Source organism: Talpa occidentalis, unplaced genomic scaffold (genome assembly GCF_014898055.3).
Source record: "Talpa occidentalis isolate TD23 unplaced genomic scaffold, MPIMG_talOcc4v2.1 talOcc4.14, whole genome shotgun sequence".
Lineage (NCBI taxonomy): Eukaryota > Metazoa > Chordata > Mammalia > Eulipotyphla > Talpidae > Talpa > Talpa occidentalis.
The window spans coordinates 60479796-60505815 of NW_023601433.1; the positions used below are offsets into that span (position 1 = coordinate 60479796).

A 26020-nucleotide genomic window follows, 5' to 3' on the forward strand; every position below is an offset into this window, starting at 1 on the left:
ATATTCCAGATGTACTATAATTTACCTGACTTTTCCTCTTTTGATGGACCTTTGGGCTACTGACAGCATCTGGATATTGCAAACAAAGGGGCAAAAAGATCCTTGTCTATAATTTTACACCTATCTGCCAGAATTTCTGCAGGATAGATTCAAAGAAAAATCACTGGACTACTGGATACCTGCATCTGAAAAAAGGTACAATCACAGATCAATTTATGATTGCCTTTACTCTTTGATCTTTTTCTTTTTACTCACAAAATGCAATCATCAACACTTTAAGCTGGGAGAAATCATGCCAATGTTGGCAGAAGACTTTGGCATTGGGGGTTGGCTGGGAAAGAAATTAGCCCACAGTCCACTCAGGTTGTTATAACAAAAATACTATAGACTGTGTGACTGAAACAACAAACATTCATTGCTCACAGTTATGAAAGCTGAGAGGTCCAAGGTCAAGGCACTGGCAGATGCATTGTTTAGTGAGGTCCCACTTCCTGGTTATTCTGTGGCCTCATAAGGCAGGAGGGGTGAGATAGCTCTCTGGGATATCTTTTATAAGGACACTAATCCCATTCATAAGAATCTCCATCATGACCTACTCACTTCCCAAAGGTTCCACCTTCAAATACTATCCATCACTTGGTGGGTTAGTTGTCAACATACATTTGGGGTGGGGAAACCAAATGTTCAGTCTAGAGCAGGGTGGGAAAAGTCTTTATTGAACAGGATGACCCACAGACTGTAGGACATTTAGTATTAAAAGCCAATAGTATCCTTCATTAGTTATCTATTCTGCATAACAAAGTACTCCAAATCAAACTTTTGTAGACAATAACCATTCATTATCTCACAGTTTCTGTAGTCAGGAATCTGGGAGGGGTGGCAGTGGGTAGGTTAGGTTTGGGACCTCTCAGGAGGCTGCACACCAGGTATGAGCTGGGGCTGCAGGCACCTGAAACTTGACAGGTCTGGAGAACCTGCTTCCCAGCTCACTTGCCTGCATGGTTTATAGGAAGCTTCAGTTCCTCACCCATGGAGGTCTCTATGGGGCTGCTCATGATAAGACCAAGTGGTAAGAAATAGAGAGAGAGAGAGAGAGAGAGAGAGAGAGAGAGAGAGAGAGAGAGAGAAAGGAGGGAGAGAGAGAGATAGCAGGTGTGTTATTTATAAGCTTATCTTGGAATTGGCAGATCCTCATTTCTGGGGCATCCTATTGGTTGCACAGACCAACCTTATTAAAAATAGGGGGAATTGGGCTTCCCTGGTGGGGCAAGGGGTTAAATCTCAGCACCGTGAAGCTATGGGCAGCCACTGCTGCACAAGTTCAATCCCCAACCAGGGAGCTGACCCACGTAGCATAGCAGACCTCTCCTCACTGGCACAGCAGTCTCACCCACTGCTCCCCTCAGCAGTGTATTTCAGTGGATCCGCCTGTTCTGCTCCCCATTCTTTCTCTGGTGAATCCTCTCACTTCCTCTGTCCTCACTCCTCTGGCCTACAGCCCAGCTCTTGCTTGCATAAATAAATAAAATAAATCGTTAAAAAAATAGGGGGAACTACATAATGGAATAGACACCAGGAGTAGGGACATTGGGGGCCACCTTAGAAGCTGGGTACCATATACCCGTAACTATTGTGACAGTGGAAATACCCCATACATATTTCCAACCACCTCCCCTCCCCAATTAACCACAACAGTTTATGGTGAGGAAAATGAAGCACTAGAGAGGGAGTGACTTGCTTAGGTTGTGCTGCTCAGTGGCAGCAACTCTCCTGCACTGGGCTGCCTCTTGGTAATGACAACCTTTGGAAATCATAGGCTTATTCAGCAAAAAAGAAAATAAGATAATCATAGATTTCACCTAACAGCAGATTTATTCACCTGGGCTTAGAATTTCACCATCTTTTATACTGGATAAAGTAAGCTCACAATTTAGAGCTCTTCTCCAATTTTCTCACATGCAGTCTACTACTGTAGCTTTTAATATCTTCCAAACACTAATTAAATAATCTTTTGTTTGCCAAGGAACACTAATCTTGCCAAGAACTCTTTAATTTGGAGTGGGAGAGGTTGGGAGGAGTGCATAATGGTTATAAAGTTACTGGTACTACTACTGATGGGCCTGGGGCTTTATAGTAGTTAGCTCATTTACGCCTAACAATTCATTGGAGGTAAGCATTATTATTCCTTATTTGTCAGATGAGGAAACTCTGTTCTTAAAGATCAAGTCATCACTAAATGACAGAACTAGGACAGAAGCCAAGTTGGCTTGAACTTAGCCTCTGTTCCTATAGGAGTCTTCAGACCAACAATGAGAAAGAATAGAAAGCAGTTCTTTTAGAAAAGCTATAAGAAGACTCTCCCAAGAAGACCAAAAGAAATGATAATTTTAATCTCCAGGAATGAACTGTGTACCAGACTTTCCCCAAACCAATAATGAAACTTACCAAAAAATGTGATTATGAATGGCACTTGGTTTGAACAATTTCGGGAATGGGCAATTCCCTTAACACAAGTACAGTGGGACTTCATGTTTAGACACCAAACATTTAGAAATCTGGATACCTAAAATCTGAGCAGCCTTAAGTCCCAACACCCACCCTTTGCTCAAGGGGTTTGATCCAATTCAGGCCGATGTTCATGCTCAACAGGACTCTAAACCTAACTACTGGCACTTTGAGTTCTGTTTTTAGTCTAGTCCTGTTCAATGTCTACAACTGATAGTAACTACTGCTACTGAATACCAGGTATGGACCAGCACAGTTTTAGGCATCTTAGCTACATGCCTTTTAGTGATTTTAATACTTTTCTAGAGATGAGAAAACCAAGTGGTTAAATAACATACCAACATCAAGTTGGTAAAAGCATCAGTCAATTAAGAGTTGTCTAACTACCAAAACGATGTTCCTTGTTATATCACACTGCCTCCCATGAAGGTTATTATTGAAATGCACATTCTTTCAATAGTATTGACATATTATTTTGAGCAATGGTGAATTAGTATATTGCTCATTTTTGCTCCCACCCTTACTTCCACCACCCACTTTTTTGTTGTTGTTTTCTTTATCTGGTTAAGTATTTACAGGCTATTTGGAATTATACCTTAGAGCTAAAGGTCTTGTAGTAGTTTGATTGAAGAAAAGTGGTGGGAGAACTGAGTCACAGAAATACCTACTGTGTGGGGCCTCCCTGGTGGTACAGGAGTTAAAGTCTCGGTGCTATCAAGCCATCACCAGCCACTGAGGCATGAGTTTGATTCCAGGCCAAGGAGCTAAACTACATGGCGCAGCAGACCTCTCCTGTCTTGCCTGCTGCTACCCTCAGCAGTGTATTTCAGTAGATCTGCCTGTTCTGCTCTGCAATCCATCTCTGGTGAATTCTCTTCCCCCCGTACCTCCTGCCTAAATCCCAGTTCTTGTATGCATAAATAAATAAAAATTTTAAAAATCGTTAAAAAAAAAAAAGAAATACACACAGTGATATAAGCATACAAACCTCAAGAGAGCGTGCCCCAGTAATTAGCTCCAGTCTCACATTGTGAGCAGTTATAGAGTCAGAAACCCATAGTGGGAACATACACCAACTTATAACAGATCATTAATGGGCATAATGAACAATCAGTGAATAAACTTTGTTAAATGATATTTTTTGCAATTATATTTGAGATGCATGATCAACAGTCTCTTCTAAATAACAGAGAGGGAACATAAAATAAAGTTTGTTAAAAAAGAAAAATATCAACAGAGATCATGTCAATTACTCAAATGATAGACAGTATGTTCAAAATCAAAATAACCAAATCAACAAGTGAAATCTGAGCCATATAAATAGATTTTTCTACTATTAATGCCAAAGCAGTGATTCTATTTCAGCAAAACAATACCATCTGTCATTCTGAATGCTAATTTCTACTTTATGAGTTTTGTAGCTTTGCTAATATGTTTTGAGTTTATAACTGAATAATAGCTATAAGCACAAGTTGGAGAGCTGGTTTTAAAAATTTAAATATGTGTATTATCAAAAATGTTTGCAGTGTAAGTGACAAAACCCCACATCAAACTGATGGTGTTTAACCTTCATAGTCCTCATAGCCTGGCTCCAAATGGCATGTTGACCCAAGACTTTACACCTCACAGTGAAATGCAGGTATTACCGAAGACTGTCTACTCAATCCTCTTCTTTCTCTTTGCACTTTCATTTGGGGAAACCCATCCACTCATGCAGTTATAATGATTGTGATTATAATGATTATGGAAAGACTCCCTAATTTCTGTATCACCAACCATCACCCAAGACCAACCCATATTTCTTACTGCTTGATGGACATCTCTACTCCCATTTAATGTAATAAACACTGTTAGACTCTCTCCCTATCTTCTGATCTCTCTCCTGCATTTCAAGTAAGATATTTTTAACTATAATCAGTTCAGATCATCATCTCTTTTGCCTGGTTTTTCTCTCATCATACTTCCTCTTGCATCATTGGAATGATTGTGGCATTTTGCATTCCAGCTAAGGAGAAGTCGAATTGGATCTATCTTACTGGACATAGCAAGATAGATCTGTATAGTTCACAATCACCTGGGTATGTGATTATTGCTAGCCATGCTGGTATAGGATTGTTTCCAGGAATAGCCCTCCTTTCATTAGGCTGATACACCCAGAAATCATGTCATGATATGAACATGTCTTACTGCAATCCTGAAGGGATAAAGACATTGAAAGAAAAGTAAGTTTGAAATGTACAATAGGTTCTCTCTGACACCTAGTCAGAAAAGAACCCACTCTTGTCAGGAGTCCTCAATAATGCAGCAGAGATCATTTTAGATGCACTCCCCCCCACCTATTTTGATGGAAATCATGTGAAAATAGAATGGTCATAAATTTTGTATTTATAGGACAAAAACTATAATAGAATTGAAAAACAAAAGTATATCTGTAATAGCTCATACATGAAAAAGTCATCTATGTTTCAGGAGAAAAAAAAATTACAAAGTAAAATATAATGAGATCATCTACAAAATAAGTCTGTGAAATAGAATGTTTTGCCTCAGACATACTCTTATTTGATCTCTGTTGCACAGATTGGGTATATTTTCCCCAATTTTTAAGACCCAAAGAAGTTGTTCAAGCCTGAATTGGTACCAAACTTACTTGCTTTCACAACACAGAAAGAACCTCAACCCCTGGCTAACTGGTCTACCAATCTTGATCTTAGCTCTTATTAGGCCACACTGGAGACAGGTGCTGATATCATTGTCAGCTGTCAGCTCTGCTTTGCTTACCATGGCTGATGGTGCTGTGCACACAGATGGGTAAACATGCAAGTGATGCTGAAGTGACAGGTGGCATTTCTGCTGCTTCAGGGTTACTGCCAATCAGCCACAGACTTTGTGCCCTTGATGTGCTATGTCTCTGGTTGACATGTGACTTTAGCTAGAAAACTCCTCCCACCACCACTTTATATTTTTAAAAAGTCTCTCCTAGAGAAAACCTAAAGACTAGTACAATAGCTGTGCACCCAGATTCGAGTAGTTGTTAACATTTTGCCTTATTTACCAACTCCCTTAGCCCCCTCTCCTTAGCTCTCTGTCTTTCCCCAACTCCTCCTTCTCCCTTTACTCTCTCTCCCTCTATTCCTTGCTCTTCTGCTTGAAACTAAGCTGCAGGCAGCAGGGCATTCTACTCTAAAATCTTCTACTTAAATCTTCTAAGAACAAAGACATTCTACTATATAAACAAGCCAAAGCCATAAGCAATACCAACATCACATCCAAGAAATTAAATATTAATACAAGAGCATTATCCAGTGAGCAACCCAAACCCCAATTTCCTGAGCTGTTCCCCAAATGTCTTTTGTGGCTCTTTTTCAAACTAGCATCAATCAAGGCTCATATAATTAATTTGCCTTGTATCTCTTTAACTTCCTTTTATCTAGAACAGCTCCCTCTATTTTTCCTTTTGTTATTTCATGACATTTTTGAAAAGTTTGGCCACTTGCCTTGTAGAATGTTCCACAAATCATATTTGTTTGTTCCCTCATGACTAGATTCAAGTTAAACATTTTTTGAGCAAAATTGACTTGATGTAATTTTCATTGCATCACATCAAGGAGTGCACAATAACATACTGTCTCATTACTGGTTATGCTAAGTTGATTATTTGTTTAAGATGGAGTCTACTAGATCTCTCTATTGCAAAGGCATCTTTTCCCATTTGTAGTTAGCAAGGAGGCTATGGGGTGACAAGATGAGACTTTGAAATGTGTACAATACCCTGTCCCCCAATAAAATTTAACCCAGTGGTTTTAGCATCACCTTTATATTGGGACTGCCAAAATGATGATTTTTTTTAAAGATTTATTTATTTATTTATACAAGCACTGGGTACAGTCAGAAGCATGGGAGGGTGAGAGAATTCACCAGAGCCAGAGTGGGGAACAGAACAGGCAGACCGATGAAATACATTGCTGAGGGGAGCAGCGGGTGCGGCAGGCAGGAGAGGTCTGTCGTGCCACGTGGGACCCTCACCGGTGGCCAGGGATCGAACCGGCGCTGCAGAGGCTGCGGGCAGCTTCGCAGCCCAGTGCTCAACCACTGCGCCACGAGGGGAGGCCCCAAAATGATGATTTTTTAAATTCTGTCACCTGTCTAAATGTATTAGCTTGCATTCTTCATAAAGTTTTTCCTCCCATGCATACACACCTTTTTAGTATCACTATAAATTCATTCATTTTTAATTATGTATTTTATAATCCATTGCTATTATTATGCATCATTTGTACTCAAGTTGTCCCCAAATTAATCATCAGGAGCTCCATCAATATGAACTTGTAACTTGTCTCCCATCAGCAGGATGACTTCATGGATGTGTGACCTATTCCATTGTATAAGACCCCACATTTAGAAAGGTTTCCTATAGGGTTCAATGCTTTGCTGTGGCTGTCCTGACAGTCTTAATGATTTTTCAACTACAGAATTTATATTTTCATTTTGCACTGGGCCCTGCAAATTATGTCACTGTTTTTGCCCACTGATATTTGAGTACTTTCATTCTTTCTGGGACAAGAAGATGTTCCAAATACATGGGACTTCCCTAGCCCCTGATCTGAAATCAGTCATTTTGCCAAGGAAATATATATCCCTTTTAGAAGGAAATGGTATTTAGAAACCAATATATGAGTACAGATGTGTCCATTTGTCCTAGGTTGACACTGCTTCAGGGTCCTGCTTCCAGGGCTGAGAAATGCAAAACTCCTGGCATATCATGACTCTGTCCAAACCTCTGTGCTAAGAGACAGCCAAACTCTCTGGTGAATTCAAGCTGCCTAAGACCCTCTTGTAAGATGACTCTAGCCCCTCACTAAAATGTCTACCTAGAAAGCTCAACATGGCCATCAAAATTACTGTCTGAGGCAGACTCTCAACTACCCCTTCTTAGAGCATTGACTAAAAATGGCTTATAATTGAGAATCCTTCTTCTGTCCCATTGAGATATATATGTATCTCCTATAACTCAGGAGAGTCTTCCTCAAGAACCAGAAAGCTACTCCTTTGAAATGTAATCATCAATAAGGCTAAGTCTCCAGTCTTCCTGTCTCTGTGGGAAGAAGAATTCTAACTTTATCATCACCATTAATTGACACAACCAACCTAATCACCTCTACAATTGACCAAATCTTTATAATTGTTTCCTTGAAGCCTTCTCTCCTTGTCTGTACTCCTTCACTGTCCCTTTTAAACAGTCACTCTGTACAAATCAGAAATGGAGCTCAGCCCTTTTCTCTACTCTCGGTACTTACTAAATAACATGTTTTCACAACCATAACTAACACAGCTGTCCCACTGATCTTGAACAGTGGATATTGATGGGAAATCATGAATTCATACTGATTCCTCTAACTCTAGTCAAGGAGCATAGCAGCTCTTCATTCCAGCTTATTTTCCTTCTCCTACACTAGGAGCCTTAGGCTAACACTCACAATCAATATGTTCTCTCATTTGCTGTTTCCTAAAATATACACAAAGGAGTTTTAGGTGGTAACACTAATATAACTACCAATTACAAGTCTAATTCAACACAGGTCTTTCTTCCCTTAGACTATATCCATTAGTCAGAGCACTGGGTTCAAAAGTTACTTGTAATTTTTATCTTTGTGTTGTTAAGCCATCAATTTGCAACCACTCAGACTCCTTTGTTAAAATTTGCATTCTGCTTCAAGGATTTTTTTCCTAATCCTTTTTAATTTTTTTTATATTTAAAACATTTACATGGTTCAAAAGTAAAAACTGCTTAAAAAGATACTCTCAGAGAGGTGTCACTCTCACTCTTCTCACTGTTCCTTCTACTTTGTTAACACCTAGACACACAAGTAATTGTTTTCATTTTTCTCTGGTTTATCTTTCCTGTAATACTTTCCAAAACAAGCAAATGTATGCACATACAAATACATTCTTATATGCCCCCCTCAATGTTTCTCCCAACTTGTAGCATGCTTTATGTATTCTTTCCCACATTTTTTTTTTCACTTAACAATATAGAGGTTCCATCATTCTTTTTTATAGCTGCATAATACTCCACCACTTAGCTATTTCATGACTGACTCAACCAGTCCCTCATGGATGGGACCTTTGTGTTTTTACTATCTTACTGTTGTAAGTGGTACCACAATCGATAACTTCTTTTACGTGTTGTATTGCATTTTAGGGTGTTACTTCAAAATGTTAATTGAAACTACATTGCTAAAGGAACCCTGTTGATACCTTGATTTTAATCCATTTGATGTTGTATGCCTTGATTTTATGTTGTATTACTAAATTCTCCCTAGGAGTTGAACTACCTTGTATTCCTGCCAGCAATGCCTGAAAGTGCCTCTTTCAGCTGTGGAATGCAGGCCGACATAGAGAAGCAGACCTGTTACAAGTGCAGAGCATTTATTCTGTGGGTATCATCTGTTGCCAAAAAGCAGTCTTTAAACTTTCCCTACCATGACTTTGCTATGTTTGTATGTTCAACCAGATTAAAATGCAAGTCCAGGCAGGCAAAAAAAGGGGCCACAAAGAATAACAACAGCTTTGCATTTATAAAATAGATTGGACATTAAACCACCTGTAGGGAGTTTACCTGCCCTGAAATCAGAGTGGAACTCAACACAGCAAATGAAACCCATGAGGATCACAAGGAAAACCACAGTCACCCCACTGATCAAGGAGCCCATATTAGAACAACTGTTGAAGAACCAAGGTAAAAAGAATGACACAACTGACCACCGCAACTCTAAACAGAGGTATAAAGGCCTAGGTCCCTGCTTTAGCCCACATGCTTTCCTGCTAGTATAAGGAAGGTAAGTGATGTAATCAACACTTATCAGTAAAGTCTGACAGTTTAGTTTTAAATACAGTATCTAAAGCAATTATAAATATATTCATTTTAAAATTCAATGAACTATCTCCAATTCACAAAATGCAAGTGTGTCAATGTCCAGTTGCTGCTGTAACAAATTACCACAAATATGGTGGCTAAAAATCACACATATTGGCTTCCCCGGTGGCGCAGCAGGTTGAGCACAGTACTGTGAAGCTGTCCACAGCCTCTGCTGCGCAGTTCGATTCCCAGCCAGCCAGGGAGATTCCCATATGGCACCTCTCCTGTCTCACCTGCTGCTCTCCTCAGCAGTGCTTTCGGTCCATCTGCCTGTCCTGCTCCCCGCTCTGTCTCTGGTGAATCCTCTCACCCTCCTGCGCTTCTGGCCTGTATCCCAGCTATTGTATAAATTAAAATAAATAAATAAATCTTTTTTAAAAATCACAAATTCATTGTCTAAAAGTGCTGAAACTTAGGAATGCAGAATGGAACAAACTGGGCTAAAATCAAGGTGTCAAAGGGGTTTCCTGCTTCTAGGAGCTGCCACATTCCTTGGTAGCCTACTTCCATCTTCAAAACCAGAAAGGGGAGGTGGTCTTTCTCATCTCTCATCACTCTGGCATTGATTCCATCTCCCTCCCCCCTCAGTTAAGAATGTTGAGTCCACCAAATAATCTAAGATATTCTTTTTAATGGTTTGCTGATTAGCAACTTTAATTCTACCTGTAAACTTAATTCTGCATTTCCAGGTAACCTAACATACCTACAGATTAGATGTGGATATCTTTATGGGGGAGTCCTTAATATGTCTACCACACCATCTAATATTGGCCTTTCTTGTTCCTAACTATGCCCCAACATAATGTTACATTTAAAATACTAGAAGAGGGCCTCCCCTGGTGGCGCAGAGGTTGAGCGCTGGGCTGCGAAGGTGCCTGCAGCCTCTGCAGCACTGGTTCGATCCCTGGCCACTGGCGAGGGTCCCACATGGCACGCAGACCTCTCCTGCCACGCCCGCTGCTCCCCTCAGCAGTGTATTTCGTTGGTCTGCCTGTTCTGTTCCCCGCTCTAGCTCTGATGAATTCTCTCACCCTCCCACGCTTCTGAGTGTACCCAGTGCTTGTATAAATAAATAAATAAATCTTTAAAAAATAAAATAAAATACTAGAAGAATATTGAAAATAATGGGTATCTCTACTAAGGAGCATACAAAGAAGGAAGTTGTAGCTTATAAGGCAACACACCCCTTTTTTCCCTGCATTCCTCAGAACAGTCAAATATCTCTCCTTTATCTTCATTCTCTTTCCAGATTTATTTTTTCCTTTTGAGTATCTCCTATACCCTTTATTCCTTAGAGTATCTCAGTCAACCCCTGTTCTCAGCTTTCCCATCTAGCATCCTTATTTACCCATACTTAGCTCTAGTAGAATGTGGGTTGGCTGGGTATATTGTTGATGCCACCAGATCCACTCTATATTCTTTCCTGCCATGTTCTGTGCCCAGGAGGGCCAGTCTTGTTCCCTGGCTCCCAGATGGATTGGGAAGTACAGATCACAGGCAGGAGACTGGGGACTAGGGAAGAGGAAGGAGGGATCTATTCTCTCCTCTCCTAAGATTTCAGTTTCTGTTTAGAGGCCCTTTCTCTAGCTAGGGTTCTGTCTCCAGGTCCTGGTAATCATCACTTGCCCTTGCCCCACTAAGCCTGGGACTGATAACGACCCCCACAACTTGTTGGTTTCCTTAAACCCTAACTATACCCTTATAGTCTCTTCATTAAATTCTGCTCAAATTCCACATCAATATCCAAAACAATGTCTTTCCTATATGGATTCTGACAATATGGTAAGGAAGAGAACTTGTAAATACTTAGAATCAAAACACACACACACACACACACACACACACACACACTTCTTGTAAATACTTAGAATCAAAACACACACACACACACACACACACACTTCTGACACATGCTACATCATGGAATAACTTTGAAGATATTATGCTAAGTGAAATAAGACAGTCACAAAAGGAAAAATACCTATGATTCTACTTAAATGAGGTAGTCAGACACAGACAGAGACTAGAGTTGTGGGTGCCACAGGTTGAGGGAAAGGGAGAACATGTAGTTTAGTTTGCCAGACAAAGTCTCAGCTTGGAAACATTAAAAAGTTTTGGAGATGGATGATGGTGATAGTTGCACAACAGTGTGAATGTACTGAATGCTACTGAACTGCACATGTGAAAATGGTTAAGATGGTAACTCTGAAGTATTTTTAGCCACACAAAAGTAAAACTTTTAAAACTCTTGTCACACACACAATAGGATTTTGACTCCAGATTGTGCCAATATCCTGTGATGAAGTATACCAAAGCAAGATCTGGAGAAATGTGTGGGGGGGGGGGTGGTTGGTTGACTGTAATTTATTTGCAAGAGAACTGAGAGCTCATTTTAAAGGGTAGGGGGAGCAGGCACCCCAAGCCTCACCCAGAAACAAAGTCTATCTCAACTGAGGGTAGGAGCAATTTTCCAACTCAGGTAGAGTTTCTCCCAATATGCTCACCTTCAGGGCCTTCATAGCACTTCCTGCAATTGCTAACACATGACTGAGTGGTACCCAGGGAGCCCCCCAAACTTGTATACTCTAAAGGGATCTGGCCATCCATATGCACAAAAGCAAAGCACATGCTTAGTGTGAAAGAACTTTTACAGAATTAGAGTGCATAGAGAGAGGAGAGAAAAAAGGATATTCTGAATAAAACCCTAAATTACCCATCCACATAGGTAAATGCCCAGATAAACAGGGTTATGCCAAAGTGAAGTTATGCCAAAAAAGCTTGCATTAGTCTAAGGTACCTTCTGGTGGGGAACCATAGGAGTAGGGTAAAAGGGGCCAGACAAGTCTGGGATGAAAGGAACAAAATCAAAGTAAAAATCAAGGTAACAGCTGCCACTGCAACCTCCCTATGGGGTCTCTTACCTATGTGTCTTTCAAGAGTCTTTACATGTCTCTCCTCACTCGTCTCCTTCCATGTCTGCTTCCCAGAAATACCAGGGTACAAGTCAGGTCACAGAGACAAAAACTCTCCCCTTTCTTCTTTTTTCTCCCTTCTTCTTCCCAGATCCAACCTGCCTGCTGTGCTATCTTAGCTTCACGTGGACACTTAGCTCCGCCCATCATTAAGTGAAGCAGGGAACATGGTGCCTCCCCTTTTTTAAAAAAAGATATTTATTTATACACACAAGAACTAGGGTACAGGCCAGAATTGTGGGGGGTGAGAGGACTCACCAGAGACAGTGGGGAACAGAACAGGCAGACTGACTGAAATACACTACTGAGGGGAGCAGCAGATGAGACAAAAGAGGTCTGCCGCGCCATGTGGGTAGCTCCCTGGTCAGGGATCAAACTCATGCTGCAGTGGCTGAAGACAGCTTTATAGGTTGCGTCTTAACCCCTTGCACCACCAGGGAGCTATCATTTTAAGGAGCTATCTCTGTAACACAGTCACAGTCATATACAGGTTTAATTCTTGTTTCCTCTGTGCACTGAAAGCTCCATGAGCAGACCTGTCTTACTCCCTTTGGACTGCTTATAAACATTTATTTCTCACAGTTCTGGAGGCTGGGGTATCTAAGATCAAGGTGCCAACAGATCCAGCATCTAGCAAGGACCTATTTCCTGATTCATAGAAAGTTGTCTTTTCTGTGTCCTCGCATGACCCCAGAACAAGCACAATACTGGAATTTATAAGAAAGAATGACCAAGCTATTTCTTATATATATTTGGTCTTTATTCACAGTTCCTGGCTTAGAGCTACAAAAGGCTTTGGAATTTCCTAAGTGTTGAGAGTGATAAGACTATCTTTTGTTATGATAATGAGGTGAGTTTTGGAAAGCACCTAAGGATGGAGGCCAGTTGTCAGAAGAAGCAACCTGATTAGAGGGCTGGAACTTTCAGTCCTACTCACTCCCTCCAGGGAGGGGTGAGGGGCTGGATATTGAAATAATCATCAAAGGTCAATGAGTTAATCAATCATGCCTATGTAAAAAGCTTCCATAAAAATCTAAAAGGACAGGGTTCAGAAAGCTTCCAGGTTGGTGAACATGTGGGGGTGCTGGGAGAATGCTGGAAACCACTGGAGCCTTTCCCATACCTTGCCCTATGTACCTTTTCCTTCATCACTGGTCATTCCTAAGTCATATCTTTTATAATAAAGCAATATCAAGTAAAGAAACTTTTCCTGAGTCTGATGAGCCATTTTAGTAATCTAACCTAGGGAGGGGGCCCTGGGAACCTCTATTTTTACAGCCAGTGGGTCGGAGCACAGATATCAGCCTAGCCTTTTGACTGGCATCTCAAGTGGAGGATGGCCTTGGGATGTGTCTTGAGTCTGTAACCTATGGAATCTGACACTATCTCCAGTCAGATAATATCGCATATAGTTAAATTCTCCAAACACACTGCTGTGTCTAAAAATTATACGTGTATATTAAAAAAACTAGCAACAACAAATGTTGGCAAGGTTGTGGAGAAAAAGGAACTCTCCTGCACTGCTGGTGGGAGTGCAAACTGGTCCAACCACTATGGAGAGCTGTGTGGAGATTTCTTGACCTACTAAGCATAGAGCTTCCACATGATCCAGCAATTCCACTCCTACGTATTTACCCAAAGGACACAAAAACATCAATTCCAAAGAGCACCTGCACCCCTATGTTTATAGCAGCACTGTTTACAATAGCTAAGCTTTGGAAACAACCCAAATGCCCAAAAATAGATGACTGGATCAAGAAGATGTGGTACATATACACCATGGAATATTACTCAGCATTCAAAAAAGATAAACACATGCAATTTGCAGCAACATGGATGGCGCTGGAAGGGATCATGCTCAGCGAAATAAGCCAGAAAGAAAAAGAAAACTACCAGATGGTCTCACTCATAGCAGGAATCTAGAAAACTTAAATAAGGGACCAAGAAAAAGAATAACTATAAGAAAGTGAAAATCAAAATCAACAAAAAACTATGAACCAGAGACACTCTATGGAGCGTGAGGGGCAGGGAGGGGGATGGATCGAGGTCAAAATAAGGGTGTTGCAATTGTATGGGGAATATAAAAATAAAATTTATTTTAAAAAATAAAATAAAATAAAAAATAAAAATTATATGTGTGGAAGAACTCCCTCTCCCCATTTGGAATTTGGTAATCAGAACACTGATCTAACAAGGGAGCTCTATGGGGTCCCTCCTGCAAAAACATCTCAGGAATTATAATCTAACCTAGGGAGGGGGCCCTGGTTATGAGGGTTCCTGTTCATAAGGGTTCCACCCTCATGACTTTATTACTTCCCTGAAGTCTCCTCCTAATACCATCACACTCAGTGTTACAATGCCAACATATGAATTCTGGTGTAACACATCCAATTCATAACCAGGGCCATGACCATTTTATCCATGGTTTTGCCCTCAGCTACCTGCACAATCACCCTGGCAGTGTTACTTATTCATTCTGTATTTGAATGAATTTGAATGAATAACTGAAATCTAAATATAGTGTGGTGGTTTTTAGTATAAACTGTTCTTTCTGAGCTCTGTAGATACATGTCTGGGTCCTAGGGTTTCAGAACATTATCAATAAAATTACTGTCATTATGAATACTGTAAAACTACAGGAACATAAGCGATGCCCCTTAGGACTTTTGGGAAACATGACAGATTGATGACAGCCAATCAGGATGGGCTTTTGAATCTCAGAATTTCAGAATTCACAGCAGTGTATCACCTGATCTTGGAGCATGGTAAATCATACTCTGACTTTTTTCTTTCAAATCCGACCTTTACGTAACCTAATGATGACTTCCCTGAGCTTTAAAACAACCTTCTTCTCTTTTTCTATATTGTTTTGGAGACATATTAATCATTATATTTAACTTTAATTCATTTTGTGACTATTCATATAATTCCTGAGATCTTTTTGCAGGAGGGGAACTTCCCATCCTGCTCACATATCCTTCCTAGCTTTTGGTTCAAATTAATGCCAATAGCTTATCATTCTTGACTTTAAACATGGTCAACTATTTCTGTTATAATCTCATAACCTGCTTTACAACATGAGGACTATTCTGGAGTCTCTCAGGCAGTTTCTGACCTCTGCAGGGTTCATGAAGGATACCAAAGCACCATTTCCTTGATTTTCTCAGAACATAACCTACCAAAATATACTCCCAGCTCCAGAGCCCGCTGGCTCTTAATTAATCTTGTTACGGTATCAGGCTGCAATACTAGCTGGTGTCAAAGTTCTGGGTGTCTCAGGTCTTTTTCATTTCCTACTGACTTGATAACATCTATTTTATGTTAAAAAAAAAAGAAAAGAAAACAACATTCAGTCTAGCTATTGCCTAATGCTTTCTCATTTGGGTACTTTCGAGTTCCCCATAGAGAAAACATTTCCCTAAAAAAAAAAAAAAGAAAAGAAAAGAAAAGAAAAGAAAACATTTCCCTCCTCTAGACCAAGAACTGGAAATACCTAGGCAATAGCACTCCTCGTGGGCATCCCATCTCAATCAGGGTAACATTGCTCCTTCCCACAGGAAGACTAGAGAGGAAAAGGGAGAAAGAAACAAGAGGAAGGTGTATGGAAGCATTGAGAGATTTGCATGGAAAGAATTTTCTGGACTGAGCCCCTCCTGAATGCTGAAGATTTTGTCTTCTTCCCTAATGTATTTAATGTTCATCAACATAATTCCAGCACTATTTTTGGCAAAGGTTCACATTGCATTTCAATAATCTGTCACTTGGCATTCATTTCTGTCTGATGCATGTTCCTGTCAATCATATCTGACTCTTGCCCCTAACATCATTTGGGTTCCATGGACACATGAAATCTCTGGACATCAGCAATGAAAAGGAATGAGATACTGATATAGATTACAAGTGGATGAGCCTTGAAAACACTGGAGCTCAGAGAGAGAAGTCTGTAACAAAAGATCAAATACTATATGATGATTCCATTTATGTGAAATGTCCAGCATAGGCAAATCCATAAAACAGTAGGTGCCAGTGGCTGGGGGAGGGAGGGTGGGAGTAACTGCTAATGGGCACAGGGTTTCTTTTTGGGGTGATGATAATAATCTCAAATTGATTGTGGTGATAGATATGCAACTCTGAATATATTGAAAACCACTGAAGCATATACTTTAAATGGGTGCATTTTATGGTATGTGAATTATATCTCAATAAAGCTGTTACTAAAAAAAAACTCACGATAAGGGGAGATGGTAAAAGGAAGGAATCAGTGTAAGAGGAGATGAGCAATGAGACAGAGAAATTAGGGAACACGGTGTTTTGTAAGAGAAAGAAAAACTATGCTCTTGTAAAATAATAGTGCTTTTCCCTCAACTCCTGAGAACAGTGCTACCTCTAAAGTATGTTCTGGAAACTTCAGGGACCAGCAGGAGGGAAAAAGGAAAAAAAAAGAAAAAGAAAAGAAACCTGCCAGAATTCATGCTGCAAGAGTGGAAAACAGACAAAGGGCAAAGCTAACAACAGATCAGACAGAGCAAAGTCAACAGCCAGAACATGAGGCGGCAGAGTGGAAGAGACAGCTAAAAAAGTGGTGGGGAAAGAATTTTGAAATAAAAATGAAGTTAAAATGAACAAGAAAGACTACTTTATTTCTGCAGTCTCCTTTTTTTTAACTCCCCTACCTCCCCTCCCTGCAACCAGCACTGTTCACAATAGGCTCAAACAGGGCCCTGACCTTTCTGTCTCCACAAAGATGTCCTTCCAGATAGTCTGTCTGCTTTGTGCTAATGCACAAGCTCAGAAGTCCAGGCCTTGGGAATGCACACAGGGTGGGTGGTAAGCAGTGGTGCAGGTTGGTGAGCTTCTACTAACATGCAGCTCCTGAACGCAGTGTCCCTGGCCCTCCCCAAAGGTTATTCATGCATGGAGCCAAGAAGAAACCATTTTAACCATCTAAGTGGTTGCCAATATTGTGATTTATAAGAAAAAATACATGTTTGGTCATTCAGACCACATATTTTGGTCAAATACATATTTTTCATATATATTTGGTTCCTGGCTAACAGCTACCAAAGTCTTTTGTTTTGTGTCTTTGTTCTATGAATGAGTTGACTTTTGGAAAGCACCTAAGGCGGGGAGGGGCTGGATGCCAATGGAGCCAACTTGAGGATTAAAGGATTGAAACTTTTAGTTCCCTCCCTTGAAAGGGATGTGGAGGGAGAAGGGGAAGGCTGGTGCTTGAATCCATTGCCAATGGCCAGTAATTCAATCAGTCATACCTATGTAATAAAACCGCCTTAAAAATCCAAAAGAACAAGTTTTTGGAGAGCCTCCTGTTAGGTGAACACATGGACATAAGGGGAGAATGGTGTGCTGGAAGGGGGCATGGAAGCTCCGAGTCCCTTCCCCATTACTTGCCCTATACATGTCTACTACATGTATACATGCCCTATATACATTCCCCTATACATGCCCTATACATGTCTACTACATGTCTACTACATGAACAGTCTACATGACTGTTCATGAGCCTCACTCTTTAACACACCTTTTATATCAATAATAGGCCAACGATCTAGTAAGAAAAATGTTTCTGAGTTCTGTGAGCTGCACTAAAAAATTAATTGAACCCGAGGAAACCTCTGATCACCAGTCACCGGGAGCTCAGATGACCACCTGGGTTTGCAGTTATCATCTGAAAGGGGTGGAATGGTGGGAAGCAATCTTGTGGGTCTGAGCCCTTAACCTGAGGAATCTGATGCTCTATTGTGTCTGAATTGAATTGAATTCTCATTTACCATGCTGGTGGAGAATTGCTTGGTAGATGTATGGGGAGATACCCCTTCTCCCCTCACTTTGGAACTGGTACCAGAACCCCTTTTATTGGGAAAGTCCCTTGATGCCAGGGCACTCAGCAGCTTGCAAGTGCAGACTGTTTCTTGGAGCTGGTTCCTTTGACTTCCTCTCTCCCCAACCAAACATCTGGCCAGGGCACTAGACCATGAGGCAGGAAGTCCTGAGCTCATTTTTTTTTTTTTTTTTTTAGCTGTGACATGCAGTCTCAGGGAAAATACTTTAGACATAGGCCTCACTTTCTACTCTGTATTCTGGTAGCAACTTTTTCTTCTGGGTTGCTCAGGGTGGCAGCCATGATCCTTGCTGGCATGACAATCCTGACCTTACAACCCTAAAACTTGAATAGGGAAACCAACAATCTCCAGGTCACAAAGTCAGTCACTGGTTTGGGCCAGGGATAGAACTCAGTCCCCCTCTGGTAGTGTTTTGCCAGAAAGAGCATAATGCTTTGAAAGGTAGTATATTAGTCTTCTTGCACTTTCATGTTAAATGTGACTATACCAGTTTTATTTTGAGAAACCTGAAGCTTAGAAAGGTTAAGTTGCCTGAACTGAAACAAATGGCAAAAAATAGAAACCCATTGCATTTTCCAATTTCAAACCCTATATACCTCCTCTAAAACGCTCATCTAATCTTCAAATCAAACATGCCCACATACCTCCCCCCAAAAATGTCACACTTAAAAAAAAAAGTTTGTGTACATTTAAACATTTAAATTATAGAAAGTTACTGTTTAAAAAGAAAAATCTGACATAAGGCAAGGTGCCCTGGCCATATAAAAATTTAAGAGAGTCTGGGAGGACACAGGGATGGGAAAAGACTCTTCGCCCTTCATGTTTTATTTGTTTTGGGATGACAAATCTCTAAAGCAGAACTGCAATAACTTGATGCCGAGAATATGACCTCACTCACAGTTGCTCAGATCTGTGCACAGCAACTCATTTTGGGACTAAATGTGATCTGACTTTGTAAATATGATTTACATTTCCTGAACTACGAATCTAATAAGACCCTCCAAGGAATTATGCATATGAAAATCAGAAATTCGACCCCTGGAAAACATTTTAAAAAATAATTGCCTAGTACTATTCCATCTTGATTCTATCCACCTTCCACCCAGTTTGAGATAAGTTCAAGAAAGTCCAAAAAACATATAATTAAAGAAAGTAAATAATTTCCTGTTTGATTGTACCACCCAGAAGCATGTATTAAGCATTTATGGTTCTTGTAAGCACAGTATAAAGAAAACTACATAGAACTGATGTCTTTCTCTCTATCTATCTCTTTCTCTTTCACGCAAGACCTTACCATGTAAGGTAGACATCACTCACCCGGACAAACAGGTTTAGGATACAACAGCAGATGGGAATTTGAAAACATACCAGTGACTGGATACTAAAGCATTCATCTGGTCAACATCAGGGCATTTGGGGGGTGGAGAGCCAGGAAAGCACACATAGAGGTGAGTAGCTATTGGGTTTCGTAGGGATGCTTAGTTCAATTGCAGGCAGGGCCCACACCTCTTAGACATACCAAGTCAATCTTATGTTAGGCAAAGATGGCTGCAGGATTAGGTTGGAGACAGGAGGGAGGAGGCTGGGGATAAACAGCTGGGCTGGAGTAGGTGAGGAAGAGGCCAAGCAAGGGTGTGGCCAGCAGAGAACAGTAAGGCTGAGATTGTTCTAGAGAGACCCAGCAGGGGAACCACAGAGAGAGGAGCTGTTACTGGCAACTCCACCTTGGCCTCTAAGCCCAAGGGATTCCTCTAGGCGCAAAGGGTTTCTCTATCTTCTACTGTGCTCGGGCGAACTAAGGTAGATTCTAGAATTGTGTGGTTGTTGGGAATGGGTTCAAGTGGATAAAGGTTACCTTGAAGGCCAGGGATGAAGGGCATGAAATCCAGTACTCCTCAGACTGCCAGGATCAAATGCTCAGGAGAGCAGGACTTCTTTAGATGTGCTCTTGATGACTAGAAGACCTCAGAATGCCCTTGGTGTTTCTGCAAATGAAAGAAAACCACAAAGGGGATGAACAGGACCCATACAGTTTCAGTTTACCAGCTGAATCTAGTTTAGAATCAGGCCTTGTAAAAGGGATATGAGTAAGTAGTAAAACTTGACTTGGCTTGAGAAAGCTTCAAAAGTCAGAGAGAACTATGTCATTAAAAGTCATCGCATTTACTATTTACTATAGCCTTTCCAGACCATTTTAGATGAGTGGCAGGACCCCTGGCCTACGGCAGTCTAGACTCTTCACATACACACAACCCCTGGTAAGAGCAGCCAGCTCTTAAATGGAAGGCTCTTCAATTCAACCTCTCAACACACATCTTTGTCATTACACATTCGCATATTTGTTAAAAGAAACATTGAAGGGCATTTTTTTTTAATTTTTTAAAAAGATTTATTTACTTATTTATACAAGCTCTGGGTACAGTCAGAAGCACAGGAGGGTGAGCGAATTCACCAGAGCGGGGAGCAGAGCAGGCAGAAGGACCGAAGTACACTACTGAGGGGAGAAGCGGGTGGCAGGAGAGTTCTGCGCGCCATGTGGGACCCTCCTCTGGTGGCCGGGGAGCAGCAGGGGATTGAACCAGCGCTGCAGAGACTGCGGGCAGCTTCGCAACCCAGCGCTCAACCGCTGCACCACCTGGGAGGCCCATGAAGGGCATTTTAATGAGGAAAAGAAAGATGAGGGACACAAGGTTAATAAAGTTGCTGAGCCTCCATTAATTCTTATGGGAAAACAAATTATAATAGACAGTAAGGTACTGTGGTTTTTACAAAAAGAATGGTGAAAATTTTAAATTGTCCATTGCCAAGATGGAGAAATAGATTCCTGTATGCTGGAGGTACAATGAGACCACTTTTTTTTTTTGGAGGCAATTTGGCAATATCTATCTTTACGAAATGCCCATTGCCTTTCAACCAGCCATTCAGTTTCAGGTGTCTGTCTCAATTTCCGTCTCTCCGAAAGAACTACTCAAGTGTATACAAAGAAGCATCAAGAAACTAAGCTAGAATGCTCCTCTAAAATCTCGCCTCCAAAGTTGACTAAATATTTGATGGGAGGGCTCCAAACACCTCTCTTAACTGGGAGACTCCAACAAGCTATTCCAAAACAGTGTAGTACCCCACACCACTATCCCATCTACTTAAAATGAAGAATACACACACTTAGGGGGCAATTATTATGGGAACTAACTAGCCAGGTATCTCACTGTTACATGGTAATCATAAACTCCAAAACTCAAGAGCAGATCAACCCCCTAAGGGGAGTTTCATTTCATAAAGAATCCAAAGGACCTCATGATCTCACTGCTGACCCTTAATGAGTGAGGTGTCTATGGTTTTAAAACAGAGGCACTGAAACAGATCAAATCTACTAAATTAACATTTTAACAAATCACCCACAAAAGTATTAGTGAGTGACCAGGGTGATGACCTATAAACAAACAAACATAGACGGTAACTCTTGGTCAAACAGCAACAAAAACAACCTAAAACAGGGGTTAGGAAAGGAAGAAACCTGGAAATCAAAAATAGCGACACGTTAGCTGATGAGTATCATTTTCCTCAGCATATTTACTTTCATACTTCACTCTTTTAATTTTTTTTCCACATGAGAGGTTAAAATGGTGTAGCATGAATAAGTCCTTCATCCTCAGAGAATGTTTGGCATAAAGTATTAACCACATCAGTTTTTATTTTCTTTAGAGAGGAACAAAACAATATTTTTCATCTCAACCCAGCTAACACGAACAGTTAAAAAATATTTTTCTGGCAAAGATTACAATCACAGATGCACTGAGCCAAACAGCATCACATTCCCTTTCTCATCAATTTAATGAATTGTGACTTCATATAGAGGATCATATTCAAGGACTAAGTATACTAAAAAGGGTATTGTATTCTTGACTCAATTGAAATTATAATGAGAAAACATGATCCAATGTTGAACTGAGGTCTTAGTCCAACAATTGGAAAAATATTATTCTGTACATATAATGTACCTACTATAGTTCATCATTTGTAGGTTCTTGGTAAGTGAAGCAAAAATTAAAATTCTGTTGTTTCAGTTACTGAATCTAGGATACACACACACATACTTACATACACACACACACACACACACACACACACTTTGGTGGGTGGAAACTAGGCTGCTGGTAGTTATAAAGCCACATATATGGATGCTGAAATATAATGCCTCACACCTAAAATCTCTATAATGTCATAAAAACAATGTTATTTCAATTTAAAAAGTCCTAATTCTTTTGTTTTAGTTGCTGAATTTAGGTTATCTATGCATGTATAGTATAATAGTCTATTTTTTTATTTAAATATTTTATTTTATATAATTCTTACATCTTTTTTCATCTTTGCACAATGTATGCATTTTCATTTTGGCTATATTCCTCATACAATTGCACCCCCCCCCTTATTTTGACTCTAGTCCTTCCTCTCCCCACCCCTCACGCACCCCCCCTGCCCCCGCCCGTGTGTCTCTGGTTTATAGTTGCTTGTTGATTTTGATTTTCACTTTGTATTGATTAGTCTTTTTCCTGGTCTCTTATTTAGGTTTTCTAAATTCCTGCTATGAGTGAGACCATCCAGTATTTTTCCTTTTCTTTCTGAATAATAGTCTATTCTTTACATATTTCTATGTGTTTGAAATTTTTCATACTAGAAATTGGGGAAAACATGTCACTTCTTATAAAATCCCTTTCAGATTCCCCTTAGTATCACCTTGTCCAGACTTTCGTTAGCTGTGGAGACAACTCTGAACCACGTTTCTCTGGCTTTATCTGCCTCCACTTTGCAATGCAATCTAGGTTTAGCAGTCATGTGGCTTTTCCAAGACAAGCTTTCATTGGGCCACATCTGTCTCCTCATGCTCCTCACAAAACTCCTCTGTCTGACTTTCCAGTTTCTCAGAATCCAGCCCCTGCCTCCTGTTTCACCTCAACTCCCCATGATCCATGGGCTCCTCTTCTCGCCAACATTGTGTTTCTACCCAAGGGGCACCCTGCCATGAATGAGCTTTCTATGGCCTGCACATGTCTAAAGCTGATCCACCCAATTTCCACTGCAACTCTTGCTTTCCCCTTCATCCTCACCTTCAGCACCTGAAGTCTGAACCATACACTTCCAGTAAGAGTACACACCTGCCATTTAGAGACGAATTTAGCATTTCCATTAGCAATAAAATTACTACCTTAGGGATTCTCTCTCTGCCACTCAAAAGCCAGGAAACAAAAGGAACAAGCACCAAACAACAGATGTTGATAGGTAAATTATTTATCAATTTCAATATAATGATGCTTCTAAAGGTATACAAAAGAAATTTTACTAGGAATATGTGCCCATGTCATGTGTTTATTCAACACGTATTTATTAAGCACCTACCATCTGCCAGACACTATTGTCTGCACTGAAGATACATCAATGAATAAAACAGACAAGAATATATAGTTTAATAAAGGGGAGACAAACATACTATGTACGATACATAACTGTGTTATATAATTTCTTGGAAAAGGATACATGCTATAAATGAATAAAAACTTAGGTTAAAGAGGATTTGAGAGTGCCAGGCAGGGAATGTAGTAAGGGAGTGAGATGATGCAATTTTCAACAGTATAGTTAGTATCTTAGTTCATTCAGAGCTGCTATAACAGAAAATCATAAACTGTGTGGTATCTAAACAAGAGAAATTTATTTCTCACTCTTCTAGAAGCTGGGAAGCCCAAGATGAAGATGCAAGCAGATTTAGTGTCCGGTGAGACCCTGCTTCCTGTTTCATAGACAACTCTTTTTTCACTGTATCCTTACATAGCTGAAGCTGGACAGAGCTCTCTGGGGGTCACTTTCATAAAGGGCACTCATCCCATTCATGAAGCTCCACCCTCATGACTTAACCCATTAAGGGCCCCACTTCCTAATATTGTTACATATATTGGGAGTTAAACTTCAATATACAGATGGGTAGAATAGAGAGTGAACAAAGTTCAACCATAAAAGTTAGGGAGGTTTTGTTGAGAAGGTGACATCTGAAAGAAGCAGAAGAATTTGAAGAAGGTAAGGGAGTTGGCCACCAGGCCATCTGGGAGAACAGCATTCCAGGTGGCCATACAGAGGGAACCTAAGCATTAATGAGCTCTCGGTGTGGACAGGTATTACCTCATACCAGAGAATACAAGTGTTCTGACTTCCTTCTCTTCTTTCTTCTTCATACTCCTTACTTTAGTGGGTTGGGTTTTGCAGCCCCAACACTATCTGCTGCATAGCACATTACAGATATGCAATAAGTCTTCATTAAGTAGGGAACAAATAAATAGTGTTATATTTCTATAGCTCTCAAGCATCTGCTACAGTGCAGCTCTCAAAAGAGACTCTCAAAACATATTGTTGGTTGATGGCCTGCTATGTTACCAAAGTCGTCAGGACAATTGTGAAACCCTTTCCTTCAGTTGATTTCATGTTTGCGTTCTTGGGACAATTGTAAATAGAACTTAGTACATGATAAGGAAATGGAAGAAATCTCCCATTCCAAACCTCTGACAGAAACTGGCCAAGTCAGTGTGTAGGAAGAAGAAAGGAGGTGAAAGGCAGAAGAGATAGCATGAGGGAATTGCAAAGGCTTTCAGAAGCAGTGGTGTGGCCACCCATGAGAAACCCAGCATTGATTAATTAGTTCTGCTTCATCTTACCCTGCATTTCAGGAGGCTGCAGCACTCAAGGGCAACCTGGTTTAACAGGAAATCTCTGAACAGTGAAAATAGTGTAGCATACTAGAGAGCTACAATCTATACATTTTAACTTAAAAACACCAGCTATGAATCATGTTTATCCACATATGGAAGTCATTACAGTAAGTGGGAGATGGATACAAGTGAAGAAACAATATTAGGATTTCATCCCTCCTTACTCTTCGACATTTATTATCATCCAGCTATACACACACTTTAAAAACCACAACAAGCAAAATTACCCAACTGGAAAACACCTTGTCGTCTTAATTAGGTTGAATGTTATCTTAGCCATGCCAGAAAAATAGTGACTTTATTTTTTTTAACTGGAAGAAAAACACCTTTCTTTTCCGGATTTATACTTCTTGACACAGATTTAAGTCCTGAAGGTTATTATGTCATTATCTTACCCTTAAATCTTATCTGCTATAGAACACAATCACTTCTGGTACAATCCCAAACATAAGCATCAGGGGCCAGGTGATCACTGGCCCTGTGCCATGAACTGGGATTATAGGGTTGACCAAGACAGTTGTGGTCCCTGCTCTCAGGAAGTGTATGGTCCTTACTCATTACTTAAATGAGTAAGTTCCCAAACATTTAAATTATACTTATGCTAAGGACTGGGAAGTAGTTTAGAGGGACTCAGCCTAGAAGGGTGGGGGGAGTGTACAGTAGGGTCAGGCTTTCTTAAGGATGTGGTGCTGAAGCTGAGAAGAAGAAGCATTAACCAGGACATGAAAGAGGGGTAGAGGGTCCCCATAGAGAGAAAAAGCTTAGTGCTTACAAGGAACTGGAAGACAAAGTTTGTTGGGGATAATTGAGTGGGAGGGACTGTATCAGTCATGGTTTCTCAGAAAAACAGAACCAATAGGATGTATAGGGAAAGAGAGAAATTTATTGTAAGGAATAGTTTATGTATTTATAGAGGCAAGTAATTTCCAAAAACTGCAGGTAAGTAAGTAGGCAAGTTGGAGATCCAGGACAGCGGATCATATAGTTCAAGTCCTAGTAAAGGCTTGAGAATCA

At 40.4% G+C, this 26020-nt stretch overlaps 1 protein-coding gene across 2 annotated transcripts in view; it reads right to left on the reverse strand.

Moving 5' to 3' along the window:
* Window positions 1-26020, reverse strand: part of USP6NL (USP6 N-terminal like) — a 229592-nt gene that overhangs the window by 153419 nt on the left and 50153 nt on the right. For both annotated transcript variants that reach the window (XM_054695087.1, XM_037510601.2), the window contains one exon: window positions 20110-20239. The gene's annotated coding sequence lies outside the window, so the exon portion shown is untranslated. The remainder of the gene's footprint in view (window positions 1-20109; window positions 20240-26020) is intronic.